At 47.8% G+C, this 24,268-nt stretch overlaps 1 protein-coding gene across 3 annotated transcripts in view; it reads left to right on the top strand.

Annotated features, from left to right (window-relative positions):
• Positions 1 to 589: 589 nt before the first annotated feature.
• LOC134966638 (arylacetamide deacetylase-like 4) overlaps positions 590 to 24,268 on the top strand; it is a 185,860-nt gene continuing 162,181 nt past the window's right edge. For 2 of the 3 annotated variants that reach the window (XM_063943532.1, XM_063943533.1), the window contains exon 1: positions 591 to 784. The gene's annotated coding sequence lies outside the window, so the exon portion shown is untranslated. Of the gene's footprint in view, positions 785 to 24,268 lie in introns of all 3 variants that reach the window. The other variant, XM_063943535.1, reaches the window with a different exon arrangement.

Below are 24,268 nucleotides of genomic sequence, written 5' to 3'. Positions count from 1 at the left end.
CCGTACCTGCTATGCCCACACAGCACCTGGTATGCCTGGGTATAATATAGACTGCTGTCTGCACTCATCTATCACATTGTCACTGTAAGGAAAAGATACAAATGTGTCCATTCCCCCCTGCAATCTGCTTGTGTTCCATTGTAGGACTTCTGGGAGCTGTCAGGTAGAGGTGATATGTAAAAAGTCTCCAAAGTTTTAACCCCCCCCAGCTCTGGAAAGTTTCAAGACCAGTAATGGCAGGGTTAATACACCAGCATTTATTCATTATACATGTTCATGGACTGCTTGACACTGTCAAAGGGTTAATAAACCAGTTCTAGGTGAAGTTTTTTTGGGGTGAGGGGTGACTGTCAAAAGATTGGAAAACTAAATTTATAGAAGAATAAGTAATACCCTGCACTCCTGTCCTCAAAGAGTGTATGTATGGATATATGAGTGTGTATGTGTGATAGATAGAGATCTATCTATCTATCTATCTATCTATCTATCTATCTATCTATCTATCTATCTATCTATCTATGTCATGCCTGCAAGGACAGAGCAGCTGTAAAGAGTTTTTCAATCCAGTGATTTGATTGCAGGAGACCTAAAGAGTGATGATGTTTGGGAACCTGAAAAGGGTCCTTTTCTCAGCAGTGAAAGGGTTAAGTGCCTATTTAATGCTTTAGGAATCTGATGCGGCTGCAAGTTGGGTCATGGCACACTGAATAATCCAGCGTTAAAAGTTTAGGTCAATACCTACACGGACCTTCTGAATAACTTAACCCAGTATTGTCAGCTTCAGGTCAGTAAATGTACTGGTGTGCCCACAAATCATCACCTGGGCTCTCTGTCTATGAGAAACCTCCTGAGTAATAACGCAGCAGGGAAAGGGTTAAATCCGGATAAGTTAACATATCATGTCCCATTATGTCATCACCGATTGTACTGAGCGATACAGGAATTATGGAACAACGACCTAATATAAATAAAAGGCCATTGGGCCCTACAAGCCGCATGCTCAGTCTGGCTTGGTGTGTGTTGCCGTTTGTTGACAGATACTACCCTACTTGGATGGGTCAGGGTGTTGCTTTGTTTTCCCTTAAACCACCTTGACTTAATTAAAACAGTTTGATTATAAGCAAATATTCCTCACTGTGACTTTTGTGTTCCCAAAGCACAGGAATCCTTAGGGTTTAAATCTCTTCCCTTTTGGTAAGTAGATTTGATTGTGTTTGGTGCAATAACAATTAATTACCCTATTTACACAGATTTTGAGGTCTCACCACAGACAATGCCAGATTGGTTGGTAATTTTGGTTATTTGTTCCAAGCTGACTGACCGCTCTATTGTGTAGGTTCCTAAGCAATCGCTATATATAATTACAAACCATTCTGTGACATGTGAATCTGTATGCAGAAAATGGGCCCATAGATGATCCAAGTGGCTGAGCTTGACATCTAATCTAATTGCTGTATTTATGGGCTATTGTTAATCAATAAAGGGCAAGTTCTAATACTGTACGTGTCTCTACGCCCTTGTATATAACACGTGTAACTGTGACAGGGAAGGTGACCACTCTCAGCTCTGGACCCCATAGCAGCTGCACTCCCTGCACCTCTAGTAACTACGCCCCTGTATATAACAAGTGTAACTGTGCTGGGAAGGCAGGCCCCTCTCAGCTCTGGACCCCATAGCAGCTGCACTCCCTGCACCTCTAGTAACTACGCCCCTGTATATAACAAGTGTAACTGTGCTGGGAAGGCAGGCCCCTCTCAGCTCTGGGCCTCATAGCAGCTGCACTCCCTGCACCTATAGTAACTACGCCCCTGTATATAACACATGAAGCTGTGACAGGGAAGGCGGGCCCCTCTCAGCTCTGGGCCCCATAGTAGCTGCACTTCCTGCCCCTACAGTATGGTAGCTATGCCCTTGGTTATGGGTCAAAAATAGGCCACAGACTTATTAGTGGTCAGAATCTGTTATTCCAAATAGACAGGGAATGAGTTCAGATCTAGGGATGTAGCCACTGAATAGTGGCGATGATGCTGCCATCAAAATGTACTTTGCCATGGTATTTAGCCATCTCAAGGAAACCATTGATGGTTATATGGTGCACCGTTGACATCGGAAACTGGTGCATACACAAAGGTTTTCTTTTGTGGAGACGCTTTCAGGTTTCTGCAGTTGAATTTAAGTAATGCAACCATCGCAATCCCTGCATCGAATCGAAAAACCATTTCCACTGAGACAGGAATATCGATGGTTTCCAGTCATTGGCATCTGATGTCTATCCCTAGTCGCAGGATGACTGTATATGACCGTGCACACTGTTGGACTGTGGTTAAGGAGTGATTTTTGTTGGTTCCGGCCAGTTGGTCTAAGTGCAGAGCTTCCGGAACACTCACCTTTTTGTATGGGCAAATCAGACAGATCTTCAGCTTATTGGGTGGTGGATGGGAGGCCAGATTGAATTGTGTGTGGGCACCTATCGTCTAGTGTATATATTCAAATGGAAAAATAAACCACCCATATATCTGAAGAACACAATGAGTGAGGCTGGACATAGAGACACTGGTCATGACAGATATTCTATAACTAATTGGTCACACATTGCTGCTTGTGTGGTCCCAGAATAGCCACCAATCCTAAACAATCTTATCACGATTTATAGACTGGGATCGGTGGAACGTGCAATTGGTCACTGACTGTAAAGTTTGTGCAGTCATTGGGGCAGATGTACTAAGGGTCCTATTTACTAAACCTTGGAGAGAGATAAAGTGGACGGAGATAAAGTAACAGCCAACCAGTTCCTTTATCAAACACAACCTGTAACATGGCAGTTAGGGGTCGATTGGCTGGTATCTCTATCCAAGGCTTAGTAAATAGACTCCAATGTCTTGGAAAGTGGTAAAGTGGAGAGAGATAAAGTTCCAGTCAATCATTTTTCACACCCTGCCTGTAACATGGTAGTTATAAGCTGATTGGTACATTTTAGATATATCACTCTCCAAGTTTTAGTACATACCCCCCATTGCCTGATAGAAATAACTGAGCCTCTTTAGGATCTAGCTGTTTGCCCCGAGCACAGGATGTCGGTGGTATATGTATCCGATTGCTGCTGTATACCGACATGCGGGCGCTATTATTGAGAGTATTCTTTGCCCAAACCATTTAAGCTACTGTTTCTGACTTTCTTACCCATATTTGTTTTGCAGGTATACCAGCGAAAAATTGGCATAGGGTCTGGATATAGGTAGAACGCATTTACACGGCTAACGTGCGCAACATTACATCTGCAAACCTGTTCTGGCTGCTTTAAAATACAGACTCATTTATTATTTTGTTGTTGGGCAGTTTATTTGGCCTTGCCCGTGAAAGGTGTCAAGTTTTCCATTGCTAAAGAGCTTGTGTAGCCAAAAGGATGTATCATTTAATCCTTAATGTATACATCAGTGTTTCCATTACACTGACTACACTCCTAAAGAAGAGCAACGCCAATGTGAAAATCCTTAATGGTCTGTCATGTTATAAAGCAGTATTAATTGCGTGGATGGTAGTTCTCTAAAGGGAGGGGACAATGACACTGTTGTCCTGATTTTTTGTTGTTGTTGATCAATGCAGTGTTTTAGAGTTGTATTCTAGTGACACCGTTGCACTCTTGAACTCTGAAAGTGCAAATGTGTTTGTTAATAGATCTAATGGAATATACATATTAAAATGGATTGTGATCTTTCTGCTGCAGGGGGAACGCTTCCTGCTGCTAATGATAAATGGAACTTTAAGTGTTGCTTTAATGTAGTGGTTTTATCACAGTTGTACCCCAGGGATAAATTGGAAACAAAACAACAGTGAGCCCTCCTCTGGGTATTGCTAATTAATCAGGTCCACACAGAGAGGTCAGGGGGTTGTTCCAGGAAAGCCACAGGTTGGAGAGGACTGAACGAGACCCGGCTTTACATGATGGCATTCAAATCTTCTAGGAGCTGAATTAATGCACTCTATGGGGGGGATAAAAGAAAGGTATTTATTTAATACAATCATACGGTTGGGATATTTCACGTTCACAACTTATGGGTCTATTGTCTAAGCCACAGGTTCTCAAACTCGTTTCTCAGGACCCCACACGGTGCATGTTTTGCAGGTTTCCTCACAGAATCACAAGTGAAATAAATAGCTCCACATGTGGACCTTTTAAAATGTGTCAATGAGTAATTAATACACCTGTGCACTTTCTGGGTTACCTGCAAAACATGCACTGTGTGGGGTCCTGAGGACCGAGTTTGAGAACCACTGGTCTAAGCCAGAGGTTCCCAAACTCTGTCCTCAAGGCACCCCAATGGTCCTGATTTTAAATGTATCCATGCCTGGCCACAGGTGACTTAATTAGCACCCTAGTCAATTTGATTTAACTATCTGTGTTGAGCCATGGATATACCTAAAACCTGGACTGTTGGGGTGCATTGAGGACCGCGTTTGGGAACCTCTGGTCTAAGCATTAGAGAGAGATAAAGTAGAGCGAGAGAGAGCACCAGCCAATCAGCTCCTAGCTGCCATGTTACTGGCTGAGTTTGAAAAATGACAGCAGCTGGTCGGTTGGTACTTTATCTCTGTCAACTTTATCTCTTTTACTTACATTGACTATTAACTAAACTGCACCAACATACATCTCTCCACTTATCTCAAAATATCTCCCTACCACCCCCCCCCCCCCCTCCGCTCTGCACAAGTTCTGCGTCTCTCATTCACACGCATTACTTGAGCCCACTCAAAATAACAGGACTTTATCTGGTCTGCGCCCACTCTGTGGAATGCCCTCCCACGCACAATAAGACTTACCTCTAGTCTCCTGAAAACTCACCTCATCAGGCAAATTTATCAAATTCCGGACCCACCCACATAACCTTCAATGCCTGCCTATCCAATTACATCACCTCTGTACAGTCCACACATAACCTCACATATTTTGTCTTCACTCTCACACCCTCCTGACACTAGGCCAGCATCACTGGGTGACCATATCATACAGCCCATTAAGAACCTGTGCAATCTGGTGGACCATTATGCACTAGGTAGCACCTATCCTTTTGTATCAATGCCTAATTCCTTATAGATTGTAAGCTTGCGAGCAGGGCCCTCCTACCTCTATGTCTGTCTGTTATTACCCAGTTCTGTTCTATTTAATTAATTTAATATAGACTTTGGCCGGTAGCAGGCTTTACCGCTGCGTTACTGCTTAGTACATCCCGCCCTATTGCTATCAGAATATGCTGTGCTATATAAGAAATTGGTAATAAATAATAAATAAATCTCTCTCCAGGGCTACAACCGTAATCTGCAGACATTTTTGTGTGGTCCAACAAGACAACAGTTACATTAGGTTTATATCCAGTTTGCTTTCAGCAGAGTTTGGTTGTGTGTTGTAAATCCTAAAGTTTTAAGCGGCAATAATTTAAAAGTCAAAACTAGATAGCCTTTGCCTTTTAAACAATTGCTGCTTTAAATGTACAGGTTAAATTGCTGGAATAGCGCCAGATTGTGAAACGCACAGGTGATTGTATATGGCGAATGAGGATTATTGATGAGCACCGGTGGGGTGGGGTGGTATAAATATAATTTTAGTTTTTAATGTTAGTGAAAATCCTCTCCTCACGTAAGCAATTGGGTATCCAGATGATAGATTTACACTGTCTAGATTGTCACTAGTCCGACAACATATGGTCGACGGGTAAAAAGTAGACAGTGCTTAAGGTCAACAGGTACAAAAGGTTGATAGGTTCAAAAGAACGCCATGACAATGGTTGACACACGTGGTCGACACATTTTTTTTTTTTTTTACATATCTTTAAACTTTTTTGCTTGATTTGTCATCCACGTTGACTACGATTAGGAATAGTAACCTGTGTCGAGAACCACGGTAGCGGAGCAGGGCATCTTGCCCGAAGCCAACCCGCGAGGGTCTATATTTACTATAATTATGATCACATATCGGGAAACTTGACACAAAGAAGGTCAACAAATTACACGTTGACCTTTTCTACTGTCTACCTTTACATGTCGATCTTTTCACCCTGTTGAACGAATGCATGTCGACCATATGGGGTCGACCTAATGACTGTTTATCTAATTACTATAGAAATGTAGCGGGCCCCAAAGAATGAGAATCAGATCATGCTTCATTCTAAAATGTAAAATGCATACACATGGGGCCTGATTCAGACCTGATCGTAGCGCACGGCTACGATCAGTTACTCAGACATGCGGGGGGGGACGACGCCCAGCACAGGGTTAGTCCACCCCACATATCTGGCTCTGCCCCGCCGCACAAGTGCAAAGGCATCGCACAGCGGCGATGCTTTTGTACTTGATGAGTAGCTCTAGCTCCCTACCTGCGCAGCTCCTTCGCGCTGGCAGGGAGGTATTCGTCGCTGCCCGGGTCTCATTGGCTGCATGTGATGTCACACAGCCGTCGCGGCCCGCCCCCTGCACAGTCCAGGCACGCCTGCGTTGCCCGCACTCTAAATCGGCAGCCAAACGCCGCCGGCCCTCCCTCTCCCGCCCAGCGACCGCCTCTGCCTGTCAGTCAGTCAGAGGCGATCGCAGGGCTGAGATGGCCGTCGGCTGTCTGGCACGTGCTGGCCCATAGTGCGCAAGGGTGAGAAGATTCCCATATAAACTCGCTCACTCTGTCTTATGTGGTTTTCAGGCTGTACAGCGCATTAAAATGGCGTGTAGGTATGAATAATCCTTAAAACGGGATACGGTCATTAGGGCGACCACACTTCGGTCGACAGTCATTGGGTCGACCACTATTGGTTGACATGCGTTAGGTCGACAGGGTCTCTAGGTTGACATGGTCCCTAGGTCGACATGTTATAGGTCGACATGACAAAAGGTTGTTCACAATTTATTTTATTTTTTTGAACTTTTTCATACTTTGCTATCCACGTGGACTACGATTGGGAACGGTAACCTGTGCCGAACGTGCACTAATTGGGGTTTCCGGCCACTCTACGAAGAAGACAACACCATTTTTTTTTTTTAATCTCATGTCGACATATTGTCATATCGACCTATAACATGTCGACCTAGAAACCCTGTCGACCTAATGCATGTCAACCTAATGACTGTCGAACTAAGTCTGGTCGACACAGTGACCCATACACCTCTGTGGCTTTGTGGAGCCCTCCGGTGGACACTGGACTGCGCTAATCTTATGTACCGTAAACTGAGACCTGTACATTGTGAAACAGAAGTCTAGGACGCGCCTGTGATATGATCAGTCAATACAATCCACCCCTTGCTTTCTTTTTGGTGCCAAGTTCAGTTAATCAGTTACAGGAAACGATCTGTAATTAGTTCTGTTAAAGTAAGAGAGTTGACGACTTATTCCTTCAATTGCTGACACATTAAAATTATTCCGAGTCTGTGTCTAATTAAAACCAGGCAGATTACAGATGGACTCTGGACGCACAGAAAGGAGGTGGAATTGCAGGAAAATAAGCGTATTATTGTTGTTATGACCTAGTAATGTTAACGAACCGTTATAACTTGCTGCATCTGCCGTATTTGTGTGTAGATTATGGTATGTATATGGGGCCTAATTCATTAAGGATAGCAAATTCTGCTCATTAACAGAATTTGTAATCCTTTGGATCGCATGCCGGGGGCCGCCCATCGCTGGGCAAGGCTTCCCAGCATGCTGCCAGTCACCTGCCCCCGTTGAACACGCAGAAATTGTGAACGCATCGCTATTTCTGCATGTTAGCAGGAACTAAGGTAGCCACCTGCCGGCGCAGCTTACCGATCGCGGCGGCTGCGTGTTGCATCATGCAGCCGCTGCAATCACGCCCTCGTTCGCGCCGCACCACCCACTGTTCATCCGTCTCCGCCCCCACAATGCTCCGTCTCCTCCCTGGAAACGGAGCATTACCCGCCCCACCCCCACCCCGCAACCACCACTGCAGAGAATGCGGGTGCACGCGCAGGACGGGTGCTGGGCATGCGCCCGCATCTTTTTCTCAGAATTTGCGGTTGGATTGATTATAGAAATCCAACCTGAATTAGGCCCACAATCTGTAAAATGTAAGGCAGAAGCTGATTGGCTCGTGCTTTATCTCTCACAATTTAATCTCTCTTCGAGCTTTGATAAGTAACTGTGAGTGCCTTTAGTAGTAAAAGTAATAATAATGAGTACATCTATCTATGGGGGTAATTCTGAGTTGATCGCAGCAGAAAGTTTGTTAGCAATTGGGCAAAACCATGTGCACTGCAGGGGGGACAGATGTAACATGTGCAGAGAGAGTTAGATTTGGGTGGGTTATTTTGTTTCTGTGCAGGGTAAATACTGGCTGCTTTATTTTTACACTGCAATTTAGATTTCAGTTTGAACACACCACACCCAAATCTAACTCTCTCTGCACATGTTATATCTGCCTCCCCTGCAGTGCACATGGTTTTGCCCAATTGCTAAAAAGTTTTCTGCTGCGAACAACTTGGAATTACCCCCTATATACATACATACATAAATACATTTTTGAAATATTCTAACATAATAAATCCCTTATTTAAATCTACAATTCCCATTTTAAAGTATATATATGTTTACAGTCCTTCATTGCGTTTCACACGTCAGCGTTAGTCAATGAGAGATGTAGGTCAACAAAGTCTCACCTGATTACAAAACTAATTGCACAGAGGCTGGTTTTCTCTTTGATTCATGTTAAATAATTCAACCCCAACATACAGAATGTTCCATAATAGATGACTCTGTGATCTCTTGTTGGTTGGTATTACAGAGCCCTCATGTGGCCATACCATAAACAGCACCTTAGATTACTGGCAGCATCCTATATAATACACGGTCGAGTCATGTGACGTGTGCTGGCTTGGTGGGTGTATAAGGTGTGAGATAGGCCCTCTGCACACATATCACTCGCTGCTGTCATGGGTAAAAGGGGGTGATTTATCCGAGGTGCAATAAGGGATGATTATCGGCTTTCGGGCCAAGGGTGGCAGTATTTCTGTGTGTGACCTGACCGCGTGTTGCTGTGGTGAAGGTGTATCGTGACTGAACACATGGCTCCATTGTGAATAACCGGCGTGAAAACTGCGGAGCACCACGTGCTATTGATGGGAGAGGTGAGCGTCGGCTATGAAGGTGCGTGAGGGACGACCGACGCGCTACAGCGGAGCAGCTCACCGTCACAATGTACCTGGGAGCTACCAGACGTGTGTCTAAAATGACAGCTCAGCCCGTCTAGCTGCTGTCCGTGCTGCACACGGCGGTTACTCTGGCTATTGGCTGGTGGTCATAATAATGTGGCTCGACCATGCAAAAGGCTAACACTGCTACTCACCTCTATGGGGGGATTTCAAGTATTTTGCATGCTGGTGGCCATAGATGGCGCCTGAAGGAACAATTCAAGTGTTGCTCCGTTCGGGCGCACAGCTGCCGGTGCTAACATTACTGTTATGTTGTTCCGCCATTTTGATAGGCTGATAACTAGTCAATATAAACTTCCTATCACCATTGTCGTATTGCGCATATGTAGCAGTGATGCGCATAGGAGGAAGCATTATAATAAACACAACTAAACTCAAGCAGTGTTCATGGAAATTGAGTTGAGAAGCTTATCTGAAACGCTAGCTCCGGTTTTGTCCAGCATTTTTATGTGTGGGTCCACGTTTGGATGAGGTAGCCATAACAAGTCCTCTTTCACGTTCCAGGAGTTCACACAGCCTGCATTCTGGCTGCTTCTGCTATCGACATGTTGACACTATTAATAAGTGACCCGCAGCACCATTAAATATTAGAAAATAAAAATGAATTTCCTCTGTTGGGGACAAACAATAAAAACACATGCATTGAAAAATGAACACACACCCTTTATTGTGGCCCACACACGTAGATGTGATTTAATAATGCACAGACACTTGTTAATCCCAGTCACCAAAATAATTTAACTGCTTGAGTATCATTAACCACAGAAATCTAATTTTCTTTCTATTAATGCTCCAATTCCCATGTGTTGTATGAGCTGATGCGCCGCGGCGCTGCCGGGGATCGCTGGAGGGGGCGTTATCACTCCCACACTCGGGCAGACCAGATGTTAACACATCTCATCAGTATTGCTGCCTGTATCGATAAAGAGGTGCAGCAGGAAGAGTTATAGCGGCTGTGTTGGAAAGATGGCAGGAGCTGATTGCTTGGTACTTTTTCTCTGCACTTTATCACTCTCCATGTCTTAGTCATATGCCCCTAGCTCTCTATCTTGTGTAACTGCTGCTTCCCTTTGGGAGTGGCTACACTTCCTACTTCTTAATGTTACTGTCAGCGTCATTGGGCCTAATTCAGAGTTGATCGCAGCAGCAAATTTGTTAGCAGTTGGGCAAAACCACGTGCACTGCGGGTGGGGCAGATGTAACATGTGCAGAGAGAGTTAGATTTGGGTGGGGTGTGTTCAAACTGAAATCTAAATTGCAGTGTAAAAATAAAGCAGCCAGTATTTACCCTGCACAGAAACAAAATAACCCACCCAAATCTGAGGGATACATTTACTAAGCAGTGATAAGAGCAGAGAAGTGATCCAGGGGAGAAGTTGCCTCCTCAACCAATCAGCAGCTCTGTATCATTTTATAGTATGCAAATTATAGATGTTACTTCAGTGCTGATTGGTTGCCATGGGCAACTTATCCACTGGTTTACTTCTCCGCTCTTATCACAGCTTAGTAAATGTCCCCCTAACTCTCTCTGCAAATGTTATATCTACCACACCTGCAGTGCACATGGGGGGTCATTCTGACCTGAACGCTCGCTGCAGTTCTTCGCAGCGTTCAGGTCAGAACTGCTCATGCGCCAGCGCCGCAGTACGCCGGTGCATGTGAGACGGCCGACGGTGCCTAACGATCGCCTCTGCTTGATTGACAGGCAGAGGCAGTCGCTGGGCGAGAGGGGGCGACACGGCGGCATTTGGCCACCGTTTTCGGGGCGTGGTCTGGCCAATGCAGTCGTGGCCGGGCTGCAGGGGGAGGTCCCGCAGCGTCTGCGTGACGTCACATGCAGCCGCTGCGACCCGGGCAGCGACAAGTAACTCCGGGCCAGCCGCAAGAGCTGCACTGGCTGGGAGTTACTCAACAAGTACAAAAGCATCGCCGCTGGGTGATGCTCTTGTACTTGTGTGAGGGGGGGGGGGGTTGGCTTGACATGCGTGGCGGACTAGCCCTGTGCTGCGCATCCCCCCGCATGTCAGGGAAGATGATCGTAGCTGTGCTAAATTTAGCACAGCTGTTATCAACTCGGAATGAGGGCCATGGTTTTGCCGAACTGCTAAGAAATTTGCTGCTGCGATCAGGTCTGAATTACCCCCATTGTCCGGCAATTACACATAGAGCAGCTATTGTAGTTTGTGAATGAAGCACTTTTACCCATCAGTTTTCATCCACACTGTGCTGGGAGAAGCTGGGGGCTACTTATACCCAGGAGCAGTCCTTGGTGCGGGCAAGCAGTGCCTGCGCCTGGGGCGCTGAGGGCGCGGCTGCAGGCACCGCCACCTGCCCGCACCCCGCTCCCCGGCTGCAGCAGATGCCGTGGGATGTGTGGGCGTCCGCTGCAGCCAGCTCCAGCGACAGACACTAGAGGTCAGTATTGACCTCTAGTGTCTGTGTGGTGCTGCTATGGGAGAGACGTCATGACGTCTTTCCCATAGAGAGAAGCCGGCGGCCAGACGGAGCAGCAGCAGCGATCGGGAAGCAGGAGCGGGGCAGTGGTAAGTATTGTTTTTTTTTATTTTTGTGTGTGCACAACTACTGGGAGCAAAGAAAGAGGTGGCACAACTACTGGGGGCAAAGACAGAGGTGGCACAACTACTGGGGGCAAAGAAAGAGGTGGCACAACTACTGGGGGCAAAGAAAGAGGTGGCACAACTACTGGGGGCAAAGAAAGAGGTGGCACAACTACTGGGGGCAAAGAAACGGGGCACAAATACTGGGGGCAAAGAGAGGTGGCACAACTACTGGGGGCAAAGAAACGGGGCACAAATACTGGGGGCAAAGAAAGAGGTGGCACAACTACTGGGGGCAAAGAAAGAGGGGGCACAACTACTGGGGGCAAAGAAACGGGGCACAACTACTGGGGGCAAAGAAACGGGGCACAAATACTGGGGGCAAAGAGAGGTGGCACAACTACTGGGGGCAAAGAAACGGGGCACAAATACTGGGGGCAAAGAAAGAGGGGGCACAACTACTGGGGGCAAAGAAAGAGGGGGCACAACTACTGGGGGCAAAGAAAGAGGTGGCACAACTACTGGGGGCAAAGAAAGAGGTGGCACAACTACTGGGGGCAAAGAAACGGGGCACAAATACTGGGGGCAAAGAGAGGTGGCACAACTACTGGGGGCAAAGAAACGGGGCACAAATACTGGGGGCAAAGAAAGAGGTGGCACAACTACTGGGGGCAAAGAAAGAGGGGGCACAACTACTGGGGGCAAAGAAACGGGGCACAAATACTGGGGGCAAAGAAAGAGGTGGCACATCTACTGGGGGCAAAGAAAGAGGTGGCACAACTACCGGGGGCAAAGAAAAAGGGGGCATAACTACTGGGGGCAAAGAAACGGGGCACAAATACTGGGGGCAAAGAAAGGGGGCACAACTACTGGGGGCAAAGAAACGGGGCACAAATACTGGGGGCAAAGAAAGAGGTGGCACAACTACTGGGGGCAAAGAAAGAGGGGGCACAACTACTGGGGGGCAAAGAAACGGGGCACAAATACTGGGGGCAAAGAAAGAGGTGGCACAACTACTGGGGGCAAATAAAGAGGGGGCACAACTACTGGGGGCAAAGAAACGGGGCACAAATACTGGGGGCAAAGAAAGAGGTGGCACAACTACTGGGGGCAAAGAAAGAGGTGGAACAACTAGGGGCAAAGAAAGAGGGGGCACAACTACTGAGGGCAAAGAAAGAGGTGGCACAACTACTGGGGGCAAAGAAATGGGGCACAAATACTGGGGGCAAAGAAAGAGGTGGCACAACTACTGGGGGCAAAGAAAGAGGGGGCACAACTACTGGGGGCAAAGAAACGGGGCACAAATACTGGGGGCAAAGAAAGAGGTGGCACAACTACTAGGGGCAAAGAAAGAGGGGGCACAACTACTGGGGGCAAAGAAACTGGGCACAAATACTGGGGGCAAAGAAAGAGATGGCACAACTACTGGGGGCAAACAAAGAGGGGGCACAACTACTGGGGGCAAAGAAACGGGGCAGAAATACTGGGGGCAAAGAAAGGTGGCACAACTACTGGGGGCAAAGAAAGAGGGCGCACAACTACTGGGGGCAAAGAAAGGGGCACAAATACTGGGGCAAAGAAAGAGGTGGCACAACTACTGGGGGCAAAGAAACGGGGCACAAATACTGGGGGCAAAGAAAGAGGTGGCACAACTACTGGGGGCAAAGAAAGAGGTGGCACACTAGGGGCAAAGAAAGAGGGGGCACAACTACTGGGGGCAAAGAAACGGGGCACAACTACTGGGGGCAAAGAAAGGTGGCACAACTACTGGGGGCAAAGAAAGAGGGGGCACAACTACTGGGGGCAAAGAAACGGGGCACAAATACCGGGGGCAAAGAAAGAGGTGGCACAACTACTGGGGGCAAAGAAAGAGGTGGCACAACTACTGGGGGCAAAGAAAGAGGTGGCACAACTACTGGGGGCAAAGAAAGAGGGGGCACAACTACTGGGGACAAAGAAAGACGGGGCACAACTACTGGGGACAAAGAAACGGGGCACAACTACTGGGGGCAAAGAAAGAGGGGGCACAACTACCGGGGGCAAAGAAACGGGGCACAAATACTGGGGGCAAAGAAAGAGGTGGCACAACTACTGGGGGCAAAGAAAGAGGGGGCACAACTACTGGGGGCAAAGAAAGACGGGGCACAACTACTGGGGACAAAGAAACGGGGCACAACTGCTGGGGGCAAAGAAAGAGGGGACACAACTACTGGGGGCAAAGAAAGAGGGGGCACAACTACTGGGGACAAAGAAAGAGGAGGCACAACTACTGGGGGCAAAGAAAGAGGGGGCACAAATACTGGGGGCAAAGAAAGAGGGGGCACAACTACTGGGGGCAAAGAAAGAGGGGGCACAACTACTGGGGACAAAGAAACGGCGCACAACTACTGGGGGCAAAGAAACGGGGCACAACTACTGGGGGCAAAGAAAGAGGGGGCACAACTACTGGGGGCAAAGAAAGAGGGGGCACAACTACTGGGGACAAAGAAAGAGGGTGCACAACTACTGGGGGCAAAGAAAGAGGGGGTACAACTACTGGGGACAAAGAAACGGGGCACAACTACTGGGGGCAAAGAAACGGGGCACAACTACTGGGGGCAAAGAAACGGGGCACAACTACTGGGGGCAAAGAAAGAGGGGGCACAACCACTGGGGGCAAAGAAAGAGGGGGCACAACTACTGGGGGCAAAGAAAGAGGGGGCACAACTACTGGGGACAAAGAAAGAGGGTGCACAACTACTGGGGGCAAAGAAAGAGGGGGCACAACTACTGGGGACAAAGAAACGGGGCACAACTACTGGGGGCAAAGAAAGAGGGGTACAACTACTGGGGACAAAGAAACGGGGCACAACTACTGGGGGCAAAGAAAGAGGGGGCACAACTACTGGGGGCAAAGAAACGGGGCACAACTACTGGGGGCAAAGAAAGAGGGGGCACAACTACTGGGGGCAAAGAAATGGGGCACAACTACTGGGGGCAAAGAAACGGGGCACAACTACTAGGGGCAAAGAAAGAGGGGGCACAACTACTGGGGACAAAGAAAGAGGGTGCACAACTACTGGGGGCAAAGAAAGAGGGGGCACAACTACTGGGGGCAAAGAAAGAGGGGGTACAACTACTGGGGACAAAGAAACGGGGCACAACTACTGGGGGCAAAGAAAGGGGGCACAACTGCTGGGGGCAAAGAAACGGGGCACAACTACTGGGGGCAAAGAAAGAGGGGGCACAACTACTGGGGGCAAAGAAATGGGGCACAACTACTGGGGACAAAGAAACGGGGCACAACTACTGGGGGCAAAGAAACGGGGCACAACTACTGGGGGCAAAGAAAGAGGGGGCACAACCACTGGGGGCAAAGAAAGAGGGGGCACAACTACTGGGGGCAAAGAAAGAGGGGGCACAACTACTGGGGACAAAGAAAGAGGGTGCACAACTACTGGGGGCAAAGAAAGAGGGGGCACAACTACTGGGGACAAAGAAACGGGGCACAACTACTGGGGGCAAAGAAAGAGGGGTACAACTACTGGGGACAAAGAAACGGGGCACAACTACTGGGGGCAAAGAAAGAGGGGGCACAACTGCTGGGGGCAAAGAAACGGGGCACAACTACTGGGGGCAAAGAAAGAGGGGGCACAACTACTGGGGGCAAAGAAATGGGGCACAACTACTGGGGGCAAAGAAACGGGGCACAACTACTAGGGGCAAAGAAAGAGGGGGCACAACTACTGGGGGCAAAGCAACAGGGGGCACAACTACTGGGGGGAAATCAACTGGGGGCACAACTGCTGGGGGCAAATCTGGCGGCACAGCTACTGGGAGCATAACTGTGGCCACTCCCCTCCCCTATGAGGCCACGCCCCTACTTCTTTTGCGCACAAAAACTTTGGCGGGGGGGGGGGGGGGGGGGGGGCGCCAGTGGAAACTTTCGCATTGGGCGCCACAAGGTGTAGAACCGGCCCTGCTTATACCCCTTTCACATCGCACAAATAACCTGGTATCGACTCGGTATATTGCTGGGTCGACACTGGTCAGTGTGCGGTGTGAAAGGGTCCCTTCAGAAACCCTGTGTCGCCTGACCCGGTAATTCAACCCGGGTTATAACAAGGGTTATTCCCGTGTTGAATACCGGTCAGGGGCAGTGTGAACGGGTTGCCGGGTAGATGCGACCTAGGACGCATTCACTACATAGGCAGAGCTCATCTCCCAGTGCCACCTCCGCCCCCCGACACTATGGCAACCCGCCGGGTCGGGAGGGAAGTGTGAAAGGTCCAAGGCTGGGTCCCACCTGGGAAGGACCCATTTCCCCGACATTGCGATCTTTCCCAGGTGGGACCCGGCATTGCGATCTGGAAGCGGTATTAGTAGCTCCTGGAGTGCTGGACAAGCCGCCAGCGTGATGGAAACATGGGTGGGACATGCTGTCACCCCCCCCAAAATGACATAGCCCAGGACGGCATGGTACTGCAGATACTAGGCTACGGCCCCATTCGCACACATGAGGAGTCCGCACTGGGTGACACTAACCCTAGTGACGACACTAGGAATCGGGACACATATGCACACACAAGGAGGATAGTTGTCATGTGACTGAGGCATTGGACCACCCACACACACACACCATTCTGCTCCCATGCACGTAGGCTGTGAATACCACTTGTACCTGCCATACTATACAGATAGCTGTGAACATGACAAGATGCTAAACCTCCTGGCCTGATTGGAATGGATCCCTTACATCCGGAGAGTCCCTCCTAAATAGGGACAGCTGGGAGTTATGGGGTTAATGCAATCTTGCAACGTGTAAAATAGTTTGAGTGACGCTTTAACAACTGACTGGGTGAAACCAGTTACGTTATTTATACTCCTATGTATTGTCCTTTGTGTAAATGTCCTTTATGTCTCTATCTTGCGGCATTGAAAGTGGCTAAGAAAAGTAAATATACAAAGCGTCTACCCCTGTGCGATCAGCAATAACATTCACACCCTTGAAAATGTGTAAAGAATCACCGGCGCGCTCAAGTACTAGGGGCCTGATTGAGCACACTAATGGGCAAAACCATGCTGCATTGCAGGGGGGAGGGGGGGGGGGGGGCAGATGTAACATGTGCAGAGAGAGTTAGATTTGGGTGGGGTGTGTTCAATCTGCAATCTAAATTGCAGTGTAAAAATAAAGCAGCCAGTATTTGTGGGTTATATAGAAAAGCAGCCAGTATTTATCCTGCACAGAAAAACATATAATCCACCCAGATCTAAATCTCTCTGCACATGTTACATCTGCCCCACCAGCAGTGCAACATGGTTTTGCTCAGTTGTGTGCTTTTTATTTGCTTTGCTGGCAAACCTGAATCAGGTTCTAATACCACTTTTACACCGAAATCCCGGGTCTGACCTAGGATTTGGTACACGGTTCCAAGCCGAGTCAGACCCGGGACTCCCCCCATTTATACCGCAGTGCCGATCCGGGATACTCCCGGATTAGCACCGTTTACACTGCACCCGGGTGCAGTGTCTTGTGGGCCGGCGCTTAGAGATGATGTCATCTCCAAGGGCCGGGAAACACTGCAGACTGGTGCTCTGGAGCATCTCGCCGGGGGCAAGCACAACAATCCGGAAGCTGCTGTGCTGTCACCCAGCCTCCGGCGCTTCCAGGCTCCAGACGTGGCGCTGCTGTCTGCAAGACAGCATGTGCCATGTCCCCAGCCGCTACATGGCAACCAGCATGGCGCTGCTGTCTGCATAGACAGCGTGCCCCATGACCCCCAGCCTGCTGGACACTGCGGTACGGGAGGTTTGCCATGCTGTAAATGCGGGTGCTGGGTCGACTGACTCGGCTTACCCATTTACACCGCCTCCTACCCGGGTCTTACCCGTGTCCAACCCTGCGTACAAGCCGGGTTGGATTCCCGGGAAAGTGGACCCGGGTATTTAGGAGAAGGACCCTTTTTTACACCGCCTGCAGTCCTGGGATTTTGTGCGCTCCCGTGCAAAATCCCGGGATATTTCAGGTGGTGTAAAGGGATATAAGCATACCTCCCAACTGTCCCGATTTTGGCGGGACAGTCCCGTTTTTCATGGTCTGTCCCGCTGTCCCACCCGCGGGTCGCAGTGTCCCGCGGGTGGGGGGGCAGTTGGGAGATCCCTCCCTGTCACTCGCTGCTCTGAGGAGAGCAGCGGTGAATAGATGCTGTGCGCATGTGCACAGCGTCTATTCACGGCAGAGAGGGACAGGGGGCATGACCAGCAGCTCTCACAGCGCTGTTCATGCCCCCATAATGTCAAAACGGGGGCGTGGCTTGCAATCGCGGCACTTGTTGCGAGGCCACGCCCCTTTTCTGCAGGTCACGCCCCCTAAAAAATCGGGGGCGCGCCGAAGGCGTGCAATGCTGTCCCTCCTGCAGTGATGTCAAAGTTGGGAGGTATGTATGTATAAGTCACCATCTTGAATTAGATACAGTATGACAACGTTTCCTATTTAAAACATTGTATCTGAGAAACTTCTGTTTAAATCTCAGGGTGAAATAAAGGGGTCATCTAAAAATTTACACACTTTGCTGATTCTTAAATAGATTCCTAAATAAAAGCAGGTAACTGTATAAGCCATCTTGCAAAGCAAGGGGTGCAAATACATCTCTTTTTATGCTGCATGTAGGGCATAGGCGTGCGCAGGGGGGGTTCCTGGTGCGCACAGGCACCCCCAAATGTCTGTCACTCCCTCACACACACCTGCTGCTGCTACAGTATCGGCGATCGCAGAGTGTGCTCATTTCTGTCTTCCCGCCCATTGCGCCCGCCACCCCCTCTGCTCAGTCTGGCTGTCATTCATTTGCATGGTGCAGCATCACTGACGTAATCCTACTCCCAGTTCCTCTGTGGGATGTGTCGTGATGATGTCATGCCGCGTGCATGCCCGCTCATGCTCCCACCCATGCTCTCTCTCTCCTCATCATGTGCCAACGCCACAGAATACAGCGTTCCTCTTGGAGGAGGACAAGTTCAAATTCAATAACAATATATATTTCAAGAGATTAGGATATAATCTATGGTAATAAAATATACAAATTTAACAGATTATATATATATATATATATATATATATATATAAATCTGTGCATCAATTCTCTATATTATTTAGTTTGCATTGAGTGCCAGTATGTGGTGGTGGACACGCCTGATAGGTGGTGCTAGACACACCCATTAGGTGGTGTTAGACATGCCCAATAGGCGGTGCTAAACACGCCCTTCTAATCGTGCACCCCCTAATAAAATGTCCTGCGCACGCCTATGATGTAGGGTAAATACTGTCTGCTTTTGCATGAAGCCCACAAGTGCTGGACAGCTTTATTTTTACACTGCAATTTCCAAATTCCAGTGTGGACACTCCCCTGAGATATCCCGGGGAGATGCTGTTGTACCTGAGCCTGTGCATGCTTATGCCTTCATAAAGTGCACCTAAATCCATGTACTCCACAGCCGATGATTACAGCTATTTACCAGCAGGGGTGTAGCGAGGGTGGCTCCGGGTGCCAGAAAAGTTAAACGGCGCGCCACCACCTCCCCCCCTCTCTCCGCCGACTTTACTATGGGTGGAGGAACAGTCAGCCATAGAGGAGGAGGAGGAGAAGCAAGGGGGTGCACCCTGTTTTAATTTGGATACTAGGTAGGGAACAGGGCAGGCCAGAGGCGACAGCAGAAGACACGGACAGCCAGCACATGCCGGAACTCTGCTGTCCTCTTTATATGTTTCACTGTCTGCTTATAGCTGTGCAGCGGCGTTACTTCTGTCCTGCTACACCGCTCTCTGCCCTAGCTGCTCCAGCACCTCTTTCTGTCCTAGCTACTGCTGCAGCACCTCTCTGCCCCAGCACCTCTTTCTGCCCTGGCTGCGACAGCACCTCTCTCTACATTGATGCTGCAGCACCTCTCCCTGCCCCAGCTGCTGCTGTAGCACCTCTCTCTGCATTAGAAGCTGCAGAATAACATGTATAAGTGGTTCTACTGGGGCATAATGTATATATATGCGACTACTGTGGTGTGACGTGTATAAACAGCTCTACTGTGGCATAATGCATATAAATGGCTCTACTGTTGTGTAATGTGTATAAGGGCATAACGTGTATAAGGGGTTCTACTGTGTAGTGTTATGTGAATAATGGACAATACTGTGTGGTGTAATCTGAATTGGTACTATTCTGTGGCCACTCCCCTTTCCCATAAAGCCACGCCCCTATACTTTTATTGCACGCCTTAGGCATGTAACATGCACCCAATCCAGTACAGGAGAGGGGGCGCCGAAACATACCCTTGCTCCGGGCTCCATGGAACCTAGCTACACCTCTGTTTACCATCGATGTCAGACTATCTATGGATACTAACTGTTGATAGCTTTAATTTGAATGAACTGGCAAATTTAACGTAAACAAAACAGTGAAACTGATCAGGATGATTGTATTTCACTTGGACATACAGCTGCAATGATCAGAAGTTACTGGGGAAAAAATAAAATAAAACAGTATGTGAATAGTGAGGGAAGCCAGATATACTTTAAACATATAACATAAATCAAAAACCGTTTCACCTAGCCAGGGATTTATCCAGTCGTCTTCTTGTCTGGTGCAGCGAGAGCCTGCTAACTCTTCAGCGCCAATGTAGCTGTATTTTAATCTCCAAAATGGGATTCCGCACATATTGAGCACATGTGTGCGAGAGTTCAGCCAGACGTCTTCACAGACTTTTACTGACTGCGCTGCAATGAATCAGATGGGAGATTGAATGACAACCTCTACTTGCAGCAGGCTAGAGAGCCAAGTAACAGAGGTGGGGTAAGGTTATGTTTGGCCCAGGGCAAAGTAGGGTTTTGACTTGACATTGTGACTTATGTATGCCAAGGAGGGACAGAGTACAGATCTATAGTGAAAATAATACACCAATTGTCAAACCAGTTGCTCCTAATGCTTTTAAAAAAAAATCCCTTAAAGGATATTTCCAGCCACAAATACATTTCTGCTCACCAGACGTACCCCGTCCCCATCCCTCCCCCCCAACTGGCAGCGATGTGGGGCTCACGCGCCAGGGACTTACGCGTTTCAGGAGAACTCTCCCCTGTCTGCGCTGTACTGTGTTTTTTCTTACAGTCTCTTACTTCTCTGAGTCATTTCCCTGACTTCTTCCATATTTTGCAGCAGAAAGGTTACGCTGATATGGGGGTCTGTATGAAGCTCTCAAAATGCCTACGGTATCACTATAGTCGAATACAAGTACCGTCACTTCGCTCAAAGCACTATTGCCGTCACATGATGGCGATAACATGGGGTGGTTGAGGTAACAATTCTTTATTTGAAAACTCTTGAAACAAATAATAATTTTCTATTTTTACTATTATTTTTGTATTTTTAATTAATTTCAGTTCCAGTGTGCCTGTGCAGGCTTATTCGTACATGTGCAGAAGGCCCAAGACTGGCGGACTTGTGTTAAGAGGAGTCCTACTAGTACTGCCAGTATCACTGGGGAGCCGAGCATTGCCCAAGAGCCCAGCCTAACTTTTTTTTTTTTATACTTTTTTTTTTTTTATTGGAAAAATGTCGTATAAACCAATACAGAATTCAAAAAGGAGATGATACAGAATGTTTTAAAATAAAGCTCAGGGTATCGCACAGGATACCAAATAAAGATACATCTAGTATACAAGTTCTGACATTATTTTTTTTCTATAAACTGAGAATAAAGAGGGCGGTAACATATACTGACATAACAACTTGTACAAAAAGAAAGTAGGAAAGATAGAGAATAAAGAGGGTAAGAAAGAAGAAGAGGAAGGGAGAAAGAGAAGAGGGGGGGGGGGGGGGAGACTGGGATCCGGTCTGAAGATCGACAGTGTCTAGGTCGACAATGTTTAGGTCAACCACTATAGGTCGACAGTCACTAGGTCGATATGGATGGAATGCCGACAGGGTTTCTATGTCAACATGTGCTAGGTCGACAGGTCTAAAGGTCGACATGAGTTTTTCAATTTTTTTTCTTTTTTAAAACTTTTTCATACTTAACGATCCACGTGGACTACGATTGGAACAGTAAAGTGTGCCGAGCGAAGCATGGCGAGCGAAGCGAGCCATGCGAGGGGACGTGGTGCACTAATTGGGGTTCCCGGTCACTCTACGAAGAAAACGACACACACAAAAAAAAAATCCTCATGTCGACCTTTAGACCTGTCGACCTAGCACATGTCGACCTAGAAACCCTGTCGACCTTCCATCCATGTCGACCTAGTGACTGTCGACCTATAGCGGTCGACCTAAACATTGTCGACCTAGACACTGTCGATTTGATGAACCACACCCAGGGAGACTACCATGAAGAGTTTAATGTAGAGATCCATAGAATGAGGATGAAAGAACATTCATCGTAAATAAATAAGAAAAACAGCAGGACAACCATATATATGTATAAGTAGTACAACTCCACCGGAATAAATCACACTCGAGAGACTGCGGATTTAGAATAAGAAAACCATGGTTCCCAAATTCGCATATATTTATCTGATCTGTCGTGTAAGGAAGCAGTAATTTTCTCCATCGTAGAAATATACCATATTTTAGCCAGTACCATGTTTATAGGTGGATAAACAGTTTTTTTCCAACATTTAGCTATCACCAGCCTAACTTTTATTAATAAATTGAAGTACTTCTATTGTTGCGACGAGGTGATAAAAAAATCGGTGCTACTGCCGCATAATGGTAAATCAGCCGCACAAAGGGGGTGATTCAGATGCGGCTGGAGGGAGTACCTCTGCAGCTTACTTGGATGCAGTAGCGATGCACCTGGTAATGCAGCAGGAGGCACCTGGTAGAAGTAGATGCCTCCTGGATGCATGCGTGATCCCCTGCTGAGGATGCAGTATCGGATCACTGCGTCACCATTGGCCGGCTGAGTGACCCTGAGGTTACGCAGACCGCCTGGCGCAACTCCAATGCTGGGGCCAGGAAATCTCTGTCGGAAGACCGAGACTCTGGCTACTTCCACAAACCTGGAGGTCCTCACTGCCCCAAAACAGCTTCACTCAACTCAGGTCTCAGGTATGCAGCTGTATTAAACATACAGCATATTCTGCTGCTGATTCTGAGTTGGATGCAGACTGGCTGCGTTTTTATATTATGTTGTAGGGTCAGTTATGTGGTGAGGGACAGGATCTGCTTCTTTTTGTCCACATATGTTATGGTTGGCAGTCACCAGCATTGGTTTTGCCTGTTACTTTGACCAGACATACATTTGAATTTGTCCTGGACCACCAAACTCAAGGCATCCCTGCAAGTGCCCTGAGGCAGCATGCCATGACATCCAGTTTGAGATAGAATGTAGCAGTGTCGGGCTGGGGCATGTAGGGCCCACCGGGGGAATAGAGTGGAAGAGGCCCATGTTTAGGGGTGTGGCCAGTCTCTAGAGAGGGCCCAGCTGCTTCATTGGTTTGCCTACCCATTTTTCCAAGTGTTGGTCCCCTAGATAAATATAAACAGTAAATACTGTAGTGCATGCATGATAATGTACTAGATTAGTAACAGTACAGTCTGAAACCTTATCCCTAGAGGAAAGGATGGGCCCACAGGCAGTAGGGCCCAACGGTGGTTTCCTCTGTACCCCTGTGGGCCAGTCCAACCCTGGAATGTAGTATAGGTATATAGCATGGGGATCACTGATCCTTATTGGCAAGTGTCCCATGGGCCTCTCCCGATGAGTGGACCAGATGACTGGAGATGCGAACAGCCAGATGAGGATTGTGCAAAGACCCTGTTATAAAGAGTAGCTGGGTGTCTGTTGGCTGCTTGTGGAAATAGATGGTATGAGACTACAGACTGAGTGTGACTGTGAACAGAACACAGCCTCTGGCTGGCATGATGTCATTTCATTGCTCGGGGTTGGGTCAAGTGGCTGGAGAAACTCAATGACTGTATGAAAAAGGATGTTGAACACCACCAATAATTATCATTAGAAAGTAGAAATCCTCATCACTACTGTGTGCAAAGGAAGCCTTCAAAGTCTTTCTAATTTTCTTGATGCATGAATTGCAACAAAGGATGCAATGAACAACCATGACATGTGGTAGTCTATGTTCTAAATGAAACCACAATAAAGCTCAATAGTCAACTTAATTGTTTTGCTGGGCTTTTTTTAACCAAAAAGACATCGAGAATTGTTGATAATTTTTTAATTATTTGAGTACGTCAAGAACATGTTTTTTAAATTATATTCAACTATTTAAATTAAAATATATTCACCTGGGTGGTGTTTAGAACCTCCAAGTGTCCATATATCCCTAACGTAACATTACCTCGTACCCACCTCCCAGTGGCAATAGGCCCCCAAGCGTATTACCCCCACTACCCCCTGTGACATGCGTCATCACTGATCTATTACACCCCTCATCCTCCACAGTGGCAATACATTTTTATGTGGCATAACCCACCCCGACCCCTTCAATGCCAATAGATCCTCCCTACTGGCATAACTCACCTCCA

Source organism: Pseudophryne corroboree, chromosome 10 (assembly GCF_028390025.1).
Source record: "Pseudophryne corroboree isolate aPseCor3 chromosome 10, aPseCor3.hap2, whole genome shotgun sequence".
Taxonomy (NCBI): Eukaryota; Metazoa; Chordata; class Amphibia; order Anura; family Myobatrachidae; genus Pseudophryne; species Pseudophryne corroboree.
The sequence above is the reverse complement of the archived record's forward strand: the minus strand, read 5'-3'. Positions and strand labels throughout refer to the sequence as shown.